This window comes from Pteropus vampyrus, unplaced genomic scaffold (genome assembly GCF_000151845.1).
Source record: "Pteropus vampyrus isolate Shadow unplaced genomic scaffold, Pvam_2.0 Scaffold287, whole genome shotgun sequence".
NCBI lineage: Eukaryota > Metazoa > Chordata > Mammalia > Chiroptera > Pteropodidae > Pteropus > Pteropus vampyrus.
Window position 1 is genome coordinate 1,334,493 of NW_011889068.1, and position 16,045 is coordinate 1,350,537.

The following is a 16,045-nucleotide window of genomic DNA, read 5'->3' on the forward strand; positions in this document are numbered from 1 at the left end:
GGGGAGGGGAGGGCCGCGAGGAGGGGGCGGCCTCACCTGCGCCACTGCAATGCCTGCAGCCGCCGAGTCATTATCTTGGGCGGAAATGGGGGAAGACGAGGAAGAGGGGGCTTTGGGGACACAGGGGCGACGATGGGAACGGATCGCGACCAGTGGTGCCTCGGCCACCCCTGGGAACCGGCGACCGGGCAGGTCCCCAGGGATCTCGCGTGTGGGCGCCCTTTCCACCCCCGGGGACGGGAATCGGGAACGGGCGCTTATCCCGGCCGAGGCGTCGATCCGGAAGCAAGTAGCCCGAGGCAGCCGCGAGCTGCCCTCCCGAGTCCAGCGGAAAAGAAGCCGCCGCCCGTCTCCGCCTGAAGAGACTCCGCCTCAGCCCAGCGCCACCACCGCCGGGCGAGCGAGACTGAAATGATGAGGAGCGGGGACGGCCCCCGCGCTTTCGGAACACTGGTCTGAGACAGGAAAGAGTGGGGCGAGGCGGCGGCGGCCGGGTCCCTTACCTGTGTCCGGAGTGGGTGGCGGCGGACGGACGGGGGCTCAGCAGTCTCTGGGCGGCGGCGGCGGCGGCGAGGCTGAGACTCTGTCCCTGGATCTCGCTGCTCACAGGCTACAGCCGCTCCGCAGACACGGGGTTTCCTCCAATCACCAGCCCCGGCAGCAGGGGCACCACACGCACGATGACGTCAAACGCTGCTATGGCAACCGTTGATTGGTGCCCACAGCACTGGGGGCCCAGCGCAACCGCCGCTCCCTAGCGCGCGCGTCCTGCCCGCCCGCGCTAGAGGGCGAGCGGGGGTGCGCGCGTCCTCTCCCGCTACCAACCCTCCTCCCGACCCTGCCCAACTTCGAACTTTTCTACTCTTGTCCCAAGTGAGGCTGGACAGGACGCTTTTTCCCTCCTCACCACTCACTCCCTGCCTTCCCCTCGGACCCCGTGCAACCTCCGCTGGCTTACTCTTCTAAACCTGCGCGAAAGAAATCTTTGCCCACCCCCACCTTAACTTTTCGTGCGGTCCTTCTGCGCCTGCGCCAGTCACTCCCTCTCGAAGGGGCTCCGGTTCAGCAACATCCGGGACCTTTCACATTTCCCCTTCCCTCCCCCCTCAGTTCCCCGCAGCTTGGCCCGCCCCGCCTTCCGTCCTTCGCGGTGGTAACTGCCCCCAAGGCGGTCCCGGGGCCGGATTACTTGAGTGGCTCTACGGTTGGGGCATTATGATCAGGGGTTGGGGCTGGGGGCGCGGCAGGGCGCGGTCAGAGCAGGGCAGTGTGCCGTGCTTCGCGCAGCCCGTCGCTCCCCCCACTTCCCCACACAGCTTGGCGGGCCCAACCTAGGCGAGCGGCCTCCCCCTTCCGCCGCCGCGGCTTTACCTGCTGGGTCCGGCCTTAGACCTTTTAAGGCTCGGAATAGGGAGTGCGGCATCCGGCCCCAGAGTGTGGGCTGAGTGACGGGAAGGTTTTCCAATCGGGAGCTCAGGATCTGCGCACAGAGACAGCTGCGAGAGGACAATGGGTGGGCGCGAAGTGGGGGGTGAGGTGGGTCGGGCGGGCGGAACTGGAGAGAAGTGAGGCCTGGAAGGAGGTGCGGCCGTTTTCAGAAAGCCTGCAACTCCATTGAGGAAAAGACTGCCGCCTTAGATGTAGGGTTTGGGGTGATCAGGGAGGCCTTACGTACTGACTCGTTTCTCATAGGTTAGATTTTAATGTCCAAATAAAACTTTCACTTGAAGATATCTTGTTGCAGTAATTTAAAACATAAAAATCATTATTTTTTTTCTCTTGAAGCAAGGTTTAAGGTACGTGGTAGTTCCCAGGGCCCCAACTGACCCAGCCGTCGGTGAGAGGGACTCTGGCAGGGCACATCCCTGGAGGCAGGAAGAGGGGAAAGAGAAGGGCGGAAATTGCAGGGGCCGCACCAACCTGCCAGCCTAAAATGGTAGGGCCTCCACCCAGTCAACTTAAGGAAGTTAAGTGAGATGCATTCACAGTGTAAAATGTCTCTGCCCCTTCTCCCTGTAACTGTAATAGAGCTAAGAAAAGATTAGTGTTTGGATGACCTGCAAAACCAGTTGAAAAAGTCATCGAGAGAACTCAGAACTCAACTACTACCCTTGGCTTCATTGATTTTTCCAACATATCTTTATTAAACACCTACTAGAAACCTGCTTTAGGCATAGCTAACAAAGGAGCCTCACAAGAGTTCAGCCTCAAGTTCTGCAGAGGATTGAATTTGTCAGCAAACAACGATTCCTGAATTTTCCAGCTCCTTGTCTGTGTTGTTTGATGGATACAATGTCTGGGCCACAGGACTGTTCTACAAATTACATTTTGCCTGAAGTTCCAGCTGGCATTTAGACAGTAAAGCATAAACCAGGAAAGACATTCCCAGTGACCAGTTCAATTTCAGTGTATTTTATTTTCCTGCAAGTTTCCACATCACAGATTTCTATTAGGCTGAACGGATGAACAAATTGCTCAGGGTTTAATTTCTGAGATAGTAAAGTCACCTTTCCTTGACTCCCAAGTAATTTCTTTTAGGGAGTGACTCACTTAAAGTGACTAATATTTTAAAAGCTTTCTTTAAAAAGTTGTCTCCAGTATTGTGCTAGGCATCAGAAATTTGACAGAAGATATTAAATCTTGCTTAAAATAAAAATTGATGTTTCTTTAACATCTTAAATATGTAGATAGAATAATATGCCTTTTGTTTAGAAGAGGGGATTTCTCTCCATAGGTAGTGGAATTACTTTAAGAAACAGCTAAATTAGGTTTTTCTTTCACGCTTAAATAGCAAGGCATTTTTTAATGAAATTATAGGAGTTGTTGGGTTTTATATACTCAAATCAACATGTTCATGGAATAAAGGTGTAGTGAATGAGGTTGCCAGGAAACAAAAATAGAAAATGTTATGAGATCCCCAAGTGATAATTATTTTGAGGAATAGGAATAATATATGATAAGAATAATGGCAAAAAAAAAAAAGAATAAATAGAACCTACGAACTTGAACTCTAGGAAGATTACAGGACACTTTCACTAGTAGCCTGGCCTGTTTTATTTTTTTCACTACACATCTCTGGTACCTCAGTCAATTTGCTTAACCTTCTGTGCCTTGATTTTCACATCAATTAAATACTGATAGTAAAAACACAACTCATTTTGTGGTATTGACTATTAAATGAAGTAATATATAATATACAGTCGTATCTATATATTAATATATATAATGCTTAGCATCATTCTTTGCACAAAAGTAACAGCTGTTATTCACTTATAAATGGATATGTTGAGGTCTCTATGTTTCAAAGGGTTGTGAAGGTAAAATGAAACTCTTTAAAATGTCCTTTAAAAGTATGAGGTATGAAGATGTTCATTCTGGAAATACAAATTTGTCTTAGTCTGTTAGCACTAGTGAGAGACGCAAGTGATGAGACAGTTCATATTGCTCTATTTCCTGTACCAGAGACTACAAAGATGACTTTAGATCTATGCTATACATTAAAATGGGAAAGAGATCAGGTGAATTGGCATAAGTCCAGCATTCCAATTGGAAAAACATCTCAAAGGATGGACTCTACTGATGATGTGGCAGTTATACAATCTTTTATGTTTAATCACAATTCAGGTTATAGTCTCACTTCAACATTATGATTTAATTAAAGAAATGCAGCACAGTGCAGTGGGCTTTTGAAGTCAGAATGCGGTACAAATCTTGGTTTGTCATTCAGAGGTACGTGCCCTTAGGTTACTAAATTGGACATACTGTACTAAAACCCAACTCCATCAGATCATTGCAAGGATTAAGTGAGAAAGTAAGGAGAGGGCTAGACATAGCGCTCTAAAGAATAATCTATTGTTGGTATAACATGGAGTTTGTGGCAGAGGCAAGCTAGTTATTCATCAAACCCATTTTTCTCTATCAGAGCCACAGCTGGACTCCATTGTCAGGTCTCTTGCAATTAGGTGTGGTCATACAACTGAGTGCTAACTACTCAGATAAGAACAGAGTAATGTGCTCCACTTGTGGCCCTGGCCCGTAAAAATCTCCCTGTTTGAACCTCTATGTGGTCCCTGAATGGACCTCTATCTGCCAACTGAATGGAGAGCATTCCAATGCTTGAGAGGAGAATGAGACCATAAAATGAAAGGAGCGTGCGCCCCCCAAAGCCTATAAAAGCCTACCCCTATGATGTTAGACTTTATTGAGGTATAACTTCCATTTTTATGCCACGAGATTTAGGGTTTATCTGTTATGACACCTAGCACCGTAATGTCCATAGATGTCATTGGCAAATCTAACACATGGAAAAAGTTTCTTTGTTTTGTTTTCTAAAGATAAAAATGGGAAAGAAAAAAGATGGAGGAGGAAAAAGAAATGAAGTGAGAGAGTAAGAAACGGGAACCTGATCTTATGCTAAAAGGCAATTTAAGTATTCTCAACTAATCTTTTGACTTCTAAAATGACCTCGGGAAATTAATTGTTTCCTCATTTAAAATTTAAAGTTACTTTTAAATTTTACTATTTACTTGATGCCATTTTTATTCCTTTGTCTACTACTTTAGCCTGTTTTAAAAAAAAAATATGTATTTTTTGGTCCATACCTTTTAACTCTGTCCCCACATCCCAGACTTTTGCCTATGTTCTATGATACTTTGGTCACAGACTAGGTGTTTTGCATGCTGATTAAAAAAACAAAAATGTAAACCAACAAGAAAACCAAAACAAATGTTAACTCTCATTTCATACATTTATCAAGCACTTAATGAGGGACCACTGGTAAACTTATGCTGCTTGTTGGAATAAAAATTCATAGATCATAGTCCTTCCCTGGAGGAGCCCACAGTCTAGGAACAGAGACAGACACCAAATACAATTACAGTGCAGCACAGTGAAGTAAGAGCTAATACAGGTAAGCGAATTGTGTTTTGGGAAATCTGAGCTATGAGCACTAACTGTCCATGGAGAGGTTCCCTGAAAAAAGTCATATTCATTTGATAAATTACCTATTTGATTATCAACGAGTCAATTTTGCTTTCTTGACTTTAACGGCATTTTTAATTCCACAGTGAAATTTTTAGTTTCTTTACATTCTTAACTTACAAGCCACTAATAGACACCATACCTCCTAAAATCCTACTAAGGACGCAAACACACTTTTTTTTTCCATAGTGGCTGTACCATTTTGCAGTCCCACAAACACACTTTCTAAAGTTTTCTTTTCCTATAGTAAATTGTCTTCAGTTATATGTTCTTCCTTGGAGTCTTCAGTTAGTGTTGTTTCCTTGTACTATAGAATTTTCGATAGTCTTACATTATAGTGGTAATTATTTTCCTATTACACATCAATGAGGAAAGTTCCTTCTAATCTTAGAGTTGGCCAACCAACAGATGACATTTCCTCTCCTTCTCTACCATCCTCTTGAAAACTGAGAGGGCAAAGTTGTAGGAGCATGCAAGTACACGCTCCCTGGCCCAAATTCTGGAATCCAGCAGACATTTACATTTATCGCCTGTTGAGCAGCCACTATGACAAGATCAGAGGCTATCTGTAGTTATTTAATCAACTGTGATAAATGGAAAAACTAGAAACTTGAATACAGTTGACTGTCAGCATGCTTTCACCTGCAGCTTTATCTGCAGCTCCTTATCACAAGGGTCTATCCATAACATTTTATAACCAGAGCCCCCCCCCACCCCCTGCCTCCTGGCTCTCCGTACTCCTGTTGTACTTTTTGGAATTTGTAGCTTTTCATTAAATAATAGTTTGAAGGCTTGACTTCTTCCTACCAACTCTGCTCTTCTTTTTCAGAGGATTAAATATTCATAATAAAACTTCTTAGTTTAGCATCCTCTGCACTGTAGTCCGTGGAAATTCCTCTTGTGAGTGGTTGACTCGACTCTTATTTTTCAAAAATTTTTCCATGAAATTTTAAGGGAAGTTGGGAGAGGTTATAGCAAGAATGTTAACATCTTAACCTTTAAGTCTCCAATCAATTATATATTATATCTTTAATAATATATTAAAACTATAAATATAATTTATATAATATTTATAAAATTATAAATGTAAGTTATAAATATAATATATATTTTAGTAGAATTTATTTTTAGAGTAGTTTTAGGTTCACAGCAAAGGTGAAAGGAAGATACAGAGATTCCCATATCTCCCCCTGCTCCCACTCATGCATAGCCCCCCTACTTTCAACATCTACCACCAGAGTGGTATATATGTTAAAACTGATAAAATTGATTTGTTAAAATCGAGTGGTATATTTTGTTAAAAATACATTCACGAATTATTATCACCCAAAGCTCAAAGTATATTAGGTTTTACTCTTGGCGTTGTACATTCTGTGGATTGGGACAAATGTATAATAACATGTATCTACCATTATAGCATCATACAAAATAGTTTCATTGCCTTAAAAATCTTTTGCTCCACTATTCCTCTCTTCCTGCTTTACCCATAGCAACTACTGACCTTTTTATTGTCTCCATAATTTTACCTTTTCCTGAAAGTCATATAGTTGAAATCTTTCAGTATGTAGCATTTTCACATTGGTTTCTTTCACTAAGTAACATACATTTAAGTTTCCTCCATTTATTTTTCCTCCATGGCTTTTCATTTCTTTTTAGCACTGAATAATATTTCATAGTCTGACTGTATCACTGTTTATCTATTTATCTACTGAAAGGCATCTTGGTTGCTTCAGGTTTTGGCAATTATGAATGCTGCTATAAACATCCATGTGCAAGTTTTTGTGTGGATATAAGTTTTCAACTTTTTTTAGGTTAGTACTAAGGAGAGCATTGCTGTATAGTATGGTAAGGGTACGTTTAGTTTTGTAAGAAACCACCAAACTGTCTTCCATTTGGTATTCCAACCAGCAATGGATGAGAGTTCCTGTTGCTCCACATTCTCATCAGTGTTTGGTGATGTCAGTGTTCTGGATTTTGGCCATTCTAATAGATGGGTAGTGGTATCTCATTGTTATTTGAATTTATATTTCCCTGATGACATATGATGTGGAGCATCTTTTCATATGCTTGTTTGCCATATCTTCTTTGGTGTCTGTGAAGGTCTTTGGCCCACTCTTTCATCTGGTTGTTTGTTTTCTCATTGTTGAGTTTTAAGAGTTATTTGTATATTTTTGAATAACAGTCTTTTGTAAGATATGTCTTTTGCAAATATTGTCTCTCAGTCTGTGGCTTGTCTTTTCATTTTCTTGATCAATCATACTTTTTAATGTATTATATTTTTACATTTTGTAAGCAAAGGTAAAATCTTTAATTTGGTATTAAGCATTAGAATAGCTTCTGAAAGTATGGAAAAATAACAAAGAGAAACCTCATTAAAAATGGTGTGGGAAGGCTAGAAGAGAGAACTATCCCACTCCTATCACTCAATGCACAGTACTGACCCCAACAGGAAGAGATGTACCTTGCATCTTCCACAGGAAGTAATACTACTTTACCTCAGTAAGAGGAAGAAAAAATTGCTTTGTGCCCAGTGCCAGTTCAGCCAATGGGAGACAGCCATAACAGAGCCAGTGAAAAGTCACTTACTTTACTTCACACTTTTAGTTTCTTCCTATGGACCCTTTGTTTACAATAGCCCCGTCTAAGTCTCCATAATGAAGTTGTTCCTCACCTTTGTTTCTCAGACTTGCTCAAGGTTCACCATTAGACCATATGTTCCAAATTGCAATTCTTTGTTGTTTCCAAATAAACTTATTTTTCTGGAGAAATAACTGGCTATGTATTTGTTGAAGGTCACCAGAAGTTACCATTGAGATTAGTGGCACAGAAATGAAGGTGCTGGTTTATAATACCAGAAATTTTGTCTGAATTCGGGAATCATTTTATATGAGAGGTATTCATATACAAAGAATGAGTCAAGTGCAGGTACTACCATGTTTGCTCATCCAGTGGAGTTTGTCCACCGGTGACAATGGCTTGAGGCAGGAAAAGGCAGCTGCGTGCTCGCAGTTTCAAAAGTACATCATTTATAATTCAAAAGTGATCAATGGCAGTCATGGAGTGGAAAGGTCAGAAGAAGAATTCATCCCTTTCTGGCCTGTGTTCAGTTCTGAGTACCCAAGAATAAGCAGAAGGAACATTTAGAATTCATTAATGGTTTTAAATATAATAAGAATACATATTCTATCAGAAGACATTTAAAAAATATACTCCCCCCTCTAGCAAAACAGGCATCTGGAAAAGGAATCAAGGGTAATGTGAATCTCTGACGGTTTTCCTGGGATTTGATATGAAATTTTTCCTAAGTCTAAGAGCAGGATTTCTGTATTTTGGTTTCCCTGGTTCTTCCTCAGGGGCGATTGTCCTGCACTTGAAATTATTTTTAGGAGGCGTTCACATTTCCTTAGCCAAAAAATCCTCAGGAGTCCCTGATACATTTCAATATTTCAGCAACTCGATAGGAAATTTAAACCAAACCCACTTTGTAGGACACAAGATGGTTATTCTGGGTAAGTCAGATACGGGTTTTGACATGATTAACTTTCATACAGTTAATGCCTCACTTCTTTGTTAAACATTGATTTTTCAGTCAGGCTAGTATAGTCAAACTTCAAGCTTGGACAATTAAAAAATGAATAAATAACAACTGTAGGCACATTTTCAATTGGTAAGTGACCAATAGAAGGAAAGGACATAGGCGTTGAACTGTTTCTCTGAACTACCATTTGTCAAAAGATCTTTCTAAGCAATTCATAAGATGAGGTCACCTTCTTTTTGTGACTTTCCTATCACACCAGTTCAGCTAGCAATAGCTTCTTCATGTGAACAGTATAAATAAGTTAGAATACATCAGCTAGGCAGCATCTGTAGATACTAGTGTAAGGATTAGAAACAATACAAAGGTCAAGCTTCAGAAAGAACAGTTCCCCCTGAGCTGTTGACAAAGAAGGCTTGATTGTTTTATGAGAGTGTGTGAGAGTCAGAGGTCTGAGAGAAGTAGGTGTGGTACTTGACCAGGAATGAAAGGAATACTAAGTGCAGGGAAAGCACCTAACGTCTGCCGCAGAGACATAGAATGGAGAGTGTGTTCTATGACAAGGCTTGGTTATTATATCCTACTGTTCTCCTTTGCTGAAACATCTCAAGACCTTTCTAGAAGGGCAAATAAATGATAAAAAGACCAAGATTCAGGAATGTCAGCGCAACATTCATCATCACCATGTATTATTTTTATTGTCTTTAGGAAAACAAGACATCATCACTGGATCTGAGTTCTGGAAAAACCACATTTATTTTTTCATTCATTCTTGAACAGATGTCTATTGAATAGCTACTTATATACCAGACGTGATAGGCGCTGAGAGTGAAAAGATAGAAGCAAAAAAGACATTTCTGGACCACAATAGAGTCACATTTTGGTGGAAAACACAAATATATTATCCACTTCTTTGTAGGTAATTGGTAAAGATGGTTGATGGAAGAACAATAAATAAACACATGGATTTTTAAAAAGAAGAAAATAGCATTTTGGAGATTAATACTGCTACATATAAATAATAACATGAATAAGTGAAATTCATTGATAAACACATTCTCGGCATTTATTTAAACCCAGAAATACTAGCAAGTATTTCTTTATTAAGAAAAACTGAGTATATTTTCTTTAGGTTTAATCTCTGCAAAGGACGCTAATATAGATTCGGTGAGTGATGAAATGAGATAGGGAGTAAACGGAGAAGAGAAACAAGACCTAGATAATCCAATTTTGTACAAATACTGAAAATAAATGAGACATTGTCATTTTTGAAGATTTATTCAGGGGACAGACTCAAGACAAACTTCGAAAGAACTATCAAAATTCAAATATCACCTTCAAGTCTATTTCTGAAAAATAACCAAATAAAAGATTATACTGTATATAACAACAAAACCTAATATTTTTTTAAAAGCCAAAATTTAATCTCTTCTTACTTAGATCATTTTTATAGAACTATTTTTTTTAAAAGAATAGGTATACTTAAAAAACTACAGATCAATAATAAAGATTTTATAATTGCCACTAATAATGAGGGGTTTTTTTCCCCTTAACGGTGTGTCTTTATCCTAATAATGTATCATCTAGCACAGTTTCTTCAAAAAAGAAAGCATTTGACTAATGATAAATGATCGAATGAGTGCTGGGTGTTTTCTGTTTTCTTTAGACTTCTCAAGAAGGTAGAGGCTTGAGAAACTTTGAAGAAGAAAATGTAAATGAGGCCTGTGGAAGAATCTGCAAATTTTCTCCAATCAAACTTCTTTCTTTCTTCTTAGTAATATTAATAGAATTTCTGATATTCAACTGGGCACAATGGTACCTGGAATAAACACCACATTTCTCACTGCCCACCCAGCTAGGTGGGCCTTGTAAATAAGTGATGGCCAAGAGATGTAAGATGTTTCATGTGAGACTTCTAGGAAGTGTCCATAAAGGGAAAGGATGACCACTGCTTTGTCCCTTCCCGTTCCTGCTGGCCAGAGTGTGGACATAGTGAGGGCTTGGAAAGCCAACTTAGAATGAAGTGGAATACCAAGGAAAATGGAGCAGCAAAGCAGAAGAAGCCTGGGGCTCTCACGACTTCTGGGAATTGCTGTGCTGGCTTTCAACTGCCTTGTTGTGGTTAATGAGTAGAACTTTATATAATTAAGCCCCTGTTAATTTGGTGTTTCTGTCATTTGCATGCTAACCTAACCTGACCAACAGTAGCAAAAATAGTCCTAAAATTGTTACCTATTTCATATACTTGTCATGGATTCTATGATTCCAGGTCGAGTTTCTTTCTTTCTTTTTTTTTTAAATTGCCTGTGAATGTCCAATCTAGCACCATTTTTTTTTTTGGAAAAATGATCCTTCCTCCACTTAATTGCTTTTGCACCTTTGCCAAAACTCAGTTGGACGTACTTGTGTGGGTTTATTTAATTCACTCCTTTTTATTACTGAATAGTATTCCATTATATGAATATACCACAATGTCTTTACTCACTCGTTGTTGGCCATTTGGTTGGTTTTGCCTTTGGCTGTTACAAATAAAGCTGCTGTAAACACTCACATAACAGTTTTTGTGTACACATATGCTTTTGTTTCTCTTGGGTAAATATCTAAGAGTGGGGCTGAGGGATTGTATAGCTAAGTATATGTTTAATTTTATTAGAGACTGCCAAACTATCTTCTAAAGTGGCTGTAGTATTTTGCATTCCCACAAGCAAGGTACGAGAGTTCCAGTTGTTCTATATCCTTGTCAACAGTTAATACTGTCATTCTCTGATTATGGTCACTCTAGTGGGTGTTTCTGCTATCTCATCGTGGTTTTGAAATGTATTTCTCTAATGACTAGTGATGTTGAACACTTTTTCGTGTGCTTACTTGCATTTGCATATCTTCTATTCTTTTTCTAATTTTCAATTTTTTTTGTCTTACCAGTTGTGTGTTTAAAAAACACCCAATAAGTATTTTGAGGAAGCTTACCTTCGAAGAAATCCTGAAGTGCTTCTTCTCAGCTTCAAAGGATCTTAGGTCTTTAAGAAAACAAAAGTCACTCCTCATTAAAAAAAATGAGAACAACTTTCTCAATTTATTTGGTGTATATATTTGGATTTCCATGTACAGTACTAAGTTGTTTAAAGAAGGATATGCAAGAGAATAACTAAAACAATATAGTGCTTATTGCTCATCCTTTGGTGAATTAAAGCGAACATGACATTTTGGTGGTTATATTGCTAACGTAATGTGAAGGACTTAACTTCGAGCCAGCATGTTATCATTTTAGTGAATAACTCTTCTTAGTAACTCTTTTGACCCCTCTTAACGGTAGTCATTCCTTCTTCCAACTTTAAAAAGCCTCTCTGTGTTATAAGCGACATGTCTTGTGGCATGCCTCTTCTAGGAATGGCAGTATGTGCTACAAATCCAGAAGTGCAGTGGCATTAGAAAAGGGTGGACGAGAGTGGAATCCTTCGTCTTGCTTTTTGTTTCAATCCAGCAGACTGAAGGCCAGTAGTAGATTCAAGACAAAATTCCATCAGGCTCTCTAAGATTTATGATGCCAACTCAAGAGTACAAGTTAATCACATTATGAAAAATGTGAAGATACTAAAACGGAAGGCAATTTCTCTACTTTCACCACCATAAATCAACCATTAACCAACATTTCACTAAAATAAAGGAGAATTCTGTAGGCATCAAAGCTATTTGGCAGTGAAATGTGCTGCCTCAAAGAGACTAAGCTTATCATTGGAAATATTCTAACGAAAGTTCCATGACATCTGACAGGAATGAAATGAAAGTCAGCAATTGTTTACATTGCTTAAAATATATTGAATTTATTTCCAGATTAATTTGATTGTATCATAACTCTTAGAGGCTGTATGGCATAGTGAATAGAGATCCGGTTATACAGGCACTTGTAACCTCTCTGACCTTCTGATCTTATTTTTTCATCTATAAAATAGAGATGATAATACCAGATATAATGTGAAAAGTAATGATATATAAAGTGTCTGGCACTATGCGTGGCTCATAGTAAGGATTCAATAAGTAATAATTATTCTATTATTTTAGTCTTCCTAGTTTACAACTTAAGTTAACCACATAAAGATTAGAAATGATCATTGTGATAAGGTTTTTATTTTAAGGTTACATTTTGTTATAAATCATTTTCACTAACTGGACACTTACTATGTTCCAAGCTGTGTGCTAAGTACTTTACATATGAATTCTCATAAAACTAATATAGATAGATTTCCTTATTTTTATTTTACAGAAAACAGAGACACACAAAAGTGAAGTAACTTACTCAAGATTATTCAGTTAGTGAGACGCAGAGCTTGAATTCTAATCAAAGCCAGATTCTGACACTGGTATCTTAACAACTACAGTCTCCTGCCTCCCACTTTTATTTTTATTTGCATTCTAAGCTTTATCTAATCTAAAACTCACTTTGCCTTAAACCTACCCTCAACTACATCTGCAGGTATCATTGTAGATATTATTGAGCTCAATTATTGGAATTGTTACACAAACTTGAATAATACGTGATCTGTTTGGCATATCTAGGTTTTCTCCCTTTCTATGATACAGAAGCTGACTTGTTCCAATTGGTTATTCCATTCAATTAAAAAGTGTCAAAAAATCCCCACGGATCAGTGTAGAGAATGAATATTGGCATTTGTTAATATAACTCTGATTTTTAATTAACATATTAAAAAGAAAAGAACGAGTTTAAGTATTATCCTTGTAATTTTTTCTTTTTTCTTTTTTTACCTTTAAACTCTTTTAAATTTTAATTTTTAAACGACAATTTTGATTTCTCTTTCAAAAATTAAAATACACTGTCACACAACCTTATAGTGGTTCCCCTTTTCCATTTTAATCTGGCTTCTACCTGGATAAAAGCTCAAGGAAATAGATAATTCTTATTCCATGACCCCAACATCAAAGGGTTCCACACCTGTAGTACAAGGAGGGAATTCCTGGAACAAGAGCCACCCCCAGCCCCACTTCCTGTTCCCAAGTTATGTGTTTATGAGGGTGGGGGTAGCTAAGTTCTAATTTGTAAGTCTGCCTGTAGGACTTGGCATATTGGGAGAATACACAGCTTTGGTATTGAATCGATAGTATCGTAAACAACTTTACTTACACAGAATAAATTTAAATAAAAAATTTATTACAGTCAAAGGCAGTTTTCTTCTTTGGATTACCTGCAGCAACTGTTGTAATCTCATTATAATCATAGAATTTGGACTTTAGAATTCATGTGGTCCAATTGCTCGTTCAATAAATCTACCTTTTTGAACAGTCCAGTGACAGAAGCTTTCTAACTCAGGCAGCAACTGATTCTATTGTTGAATATTTCTAATTGATTAAAAAGAAAAGAAAAGAAACAGAAGAAAGAAAAGAAAAAAGAAATTCCAATATTAAACCAAAATCTTGTGATTTGTACCCATTTTTCATTTTTTTTTCACATGATGGCTGGCTATTGAAGTTTTGAGCATGTCATTTGTGTTTTCCTTTACATCTCTCTAGGTAAAAATTCAATGGTGTTTTCCACTGGGATGAGTGCAGGATCTGGGAGAGTTTTCCAAACTGCACAACCATCTGGCAGTGGAATTGTCTAGCAGTGGAACCTGACATACCCTCGGGGTTCAGGGAAGAGACCCACCATTGCAGGTTCTCCAGGAAGTAGGTGCTGAGGAAGAGTTGGGAGTACAAAGGTTATTGGGAGGTAAGAGCTATAAAAGAAAAGAGGAAGAAGCAGAATTGGGCTGGCAGAGCAGTCAGAAGGTGATCAGGCTTGACAAAGTCGGCCAGCTCCAGGAGCGGTTTGTCACAGAGGTTCCCTTTTGGAGGAGTCTTACATTGAAAGGGAATGTCTAGGCCTTTGCACCACCATCTCATTCGGTCATTGGCTGGGGACCCCCCAAGAAGGGTGTGACTTTGACTTGAAAAGCTGAGGCAGATCATGAAGGAGCTGACAGCTGGAGGCTGTTGGACAATCACACTCCCTTACAGCTGGTCATTTTTTGAAGAGGGCTCTGAGCAACACATGTCTGTCTGCCCTGAGGGTGAGGAATGGAAGAATCTGACAGACATTTTAGAGAAGTATTAATAAGTCTTAGTGATTGGTCAGATATACAGAAAAGAGGTTAAAGATAATCCTGACAAGTAGGCTAGCATTGCCATTAATGTACATTGTTTGGTCGGAATATAACCTCTTCCCACCAAACCCACAGCTGATTTTTACTGAAAGTAGCCTAATTATTTTCTGCATAAGTTGCCATGGCTTGTGTCCTCGATGTTGAATGACCAATCATGATCCTTAACTGCAACCGATAGGGCCAGCCAGGGGATTGATCCATAGCCCGGGGCAGCCATACACAGGCTAGAGTGGCTTCATGTGAAACTGTCCCATTTTGAATGGGGACAAACCAACTCAATACATTCATTTTGGAAGACTCAAACAGTAAATGTACAGGAGCATGTGCTCAGGCTGTATCCCAAAGGACAATGAGCTATTTATTCTCCTTCTCTCCTGCCGCACTGAGCCATCAAAAGAGCAGTGGGACCTAGAGGCCCTGTTGTTGCCTGAAGAGGCAACATGTCCTATGCTACCCAATATCCTTGCAGTAAATATAATCATCACAGGTGCTGTAGGCATGTCGATTCCTTAAAGAGTCTGTCCTTTGAATTTCAAAATGACAATGCTGATGTTTATTTCTTGTTTGTAAAAGTGAGTGGAAAGATAAGGATTGACCTTGAACCTCTAAGAACTGCCCCCTAGTTCTTGGTTTGGGCAACTTTGGTAAACCTTGAACATATCCAGCTTGCCTCCTCACCTCCCGTGGTTATTTTTCCTACAGGATAAGCTGTCGTATCTCTGAAATTTGAATGTCAAGTTAATCTGCTGCACTTTTATGACATTACAAAAAGCAATCAGGCTACCCAAAGTTGCCTAAAGTGATTATTTTATGCATATTTTTCTATATCATTTTGCTCCCTTGCACTGAGTTCCAAAAAGATGGAGTGAGTTGTGAAGTGAAATTCCGCTTTTGCTTTGCCGCAAAGCAGTCCCACTGTCTGTTCTTTCACTCACTCCTTTATTCATCTATTTTTGTTCCCCCTCTCCACCGTCGCATGTATCCTACCTGAGAGAGTTCAAATGCAGTGAGTGGGCAGATGTATTTTCGGACCTTTGCGATTTTGCCCTGCTCTTTGTACTTTTAATGAAGTCACTCAAGAAGCCAGATGTGATGCCTATGTGCAGCTTGGATAGGGTAAGAATAGGTCAGGATAGAATAAGGAATTACAATTCCACACCCAATTACGATGCGTGCGGGGTTTTTTTCCTCCACTCAGTGCTCTGACACCAACTGGGTGTCCTGCAATTGAACTTAATTCTGATGCTATCCTCCCAGAGACAGGATCAGACTCTGCAGGTTAAGGGTTCAGTCCTGCAAGACTGTCCCCTCTCCCCTCCAGTGCACACTTCACACTCTAGTTACAAGCCCAGGTCCTCATCTGTGCTTCTGGCTA

At 39.7% G+C, this 16,045-nt stretch overlaps 1 protein-coding gene across 1 annotated transcript in view; it reads right to left on the bottom strand.

The window, feature by feature from the left end:
- YWHAZ (tyrosine 3-monooxygenase/tryptophan 5-monooxygenase activation protein zeta) overlaps positions 1–692 on the bottom strand; it is a 29,697-nt gene extending 29,005 nt beyond the window's left edge. Inside the window, exon 1 of the mRNA XM_011376190.2 lies at positions 504–692. The gene's annotated coding sequence lies outside the window, so the exon portion shown is untranslated. The remainder of the gene's footprint in view (positions 1–503) is intronic.
- Positions 693–16,045: the final 15,353 nt, after the last annotated feature.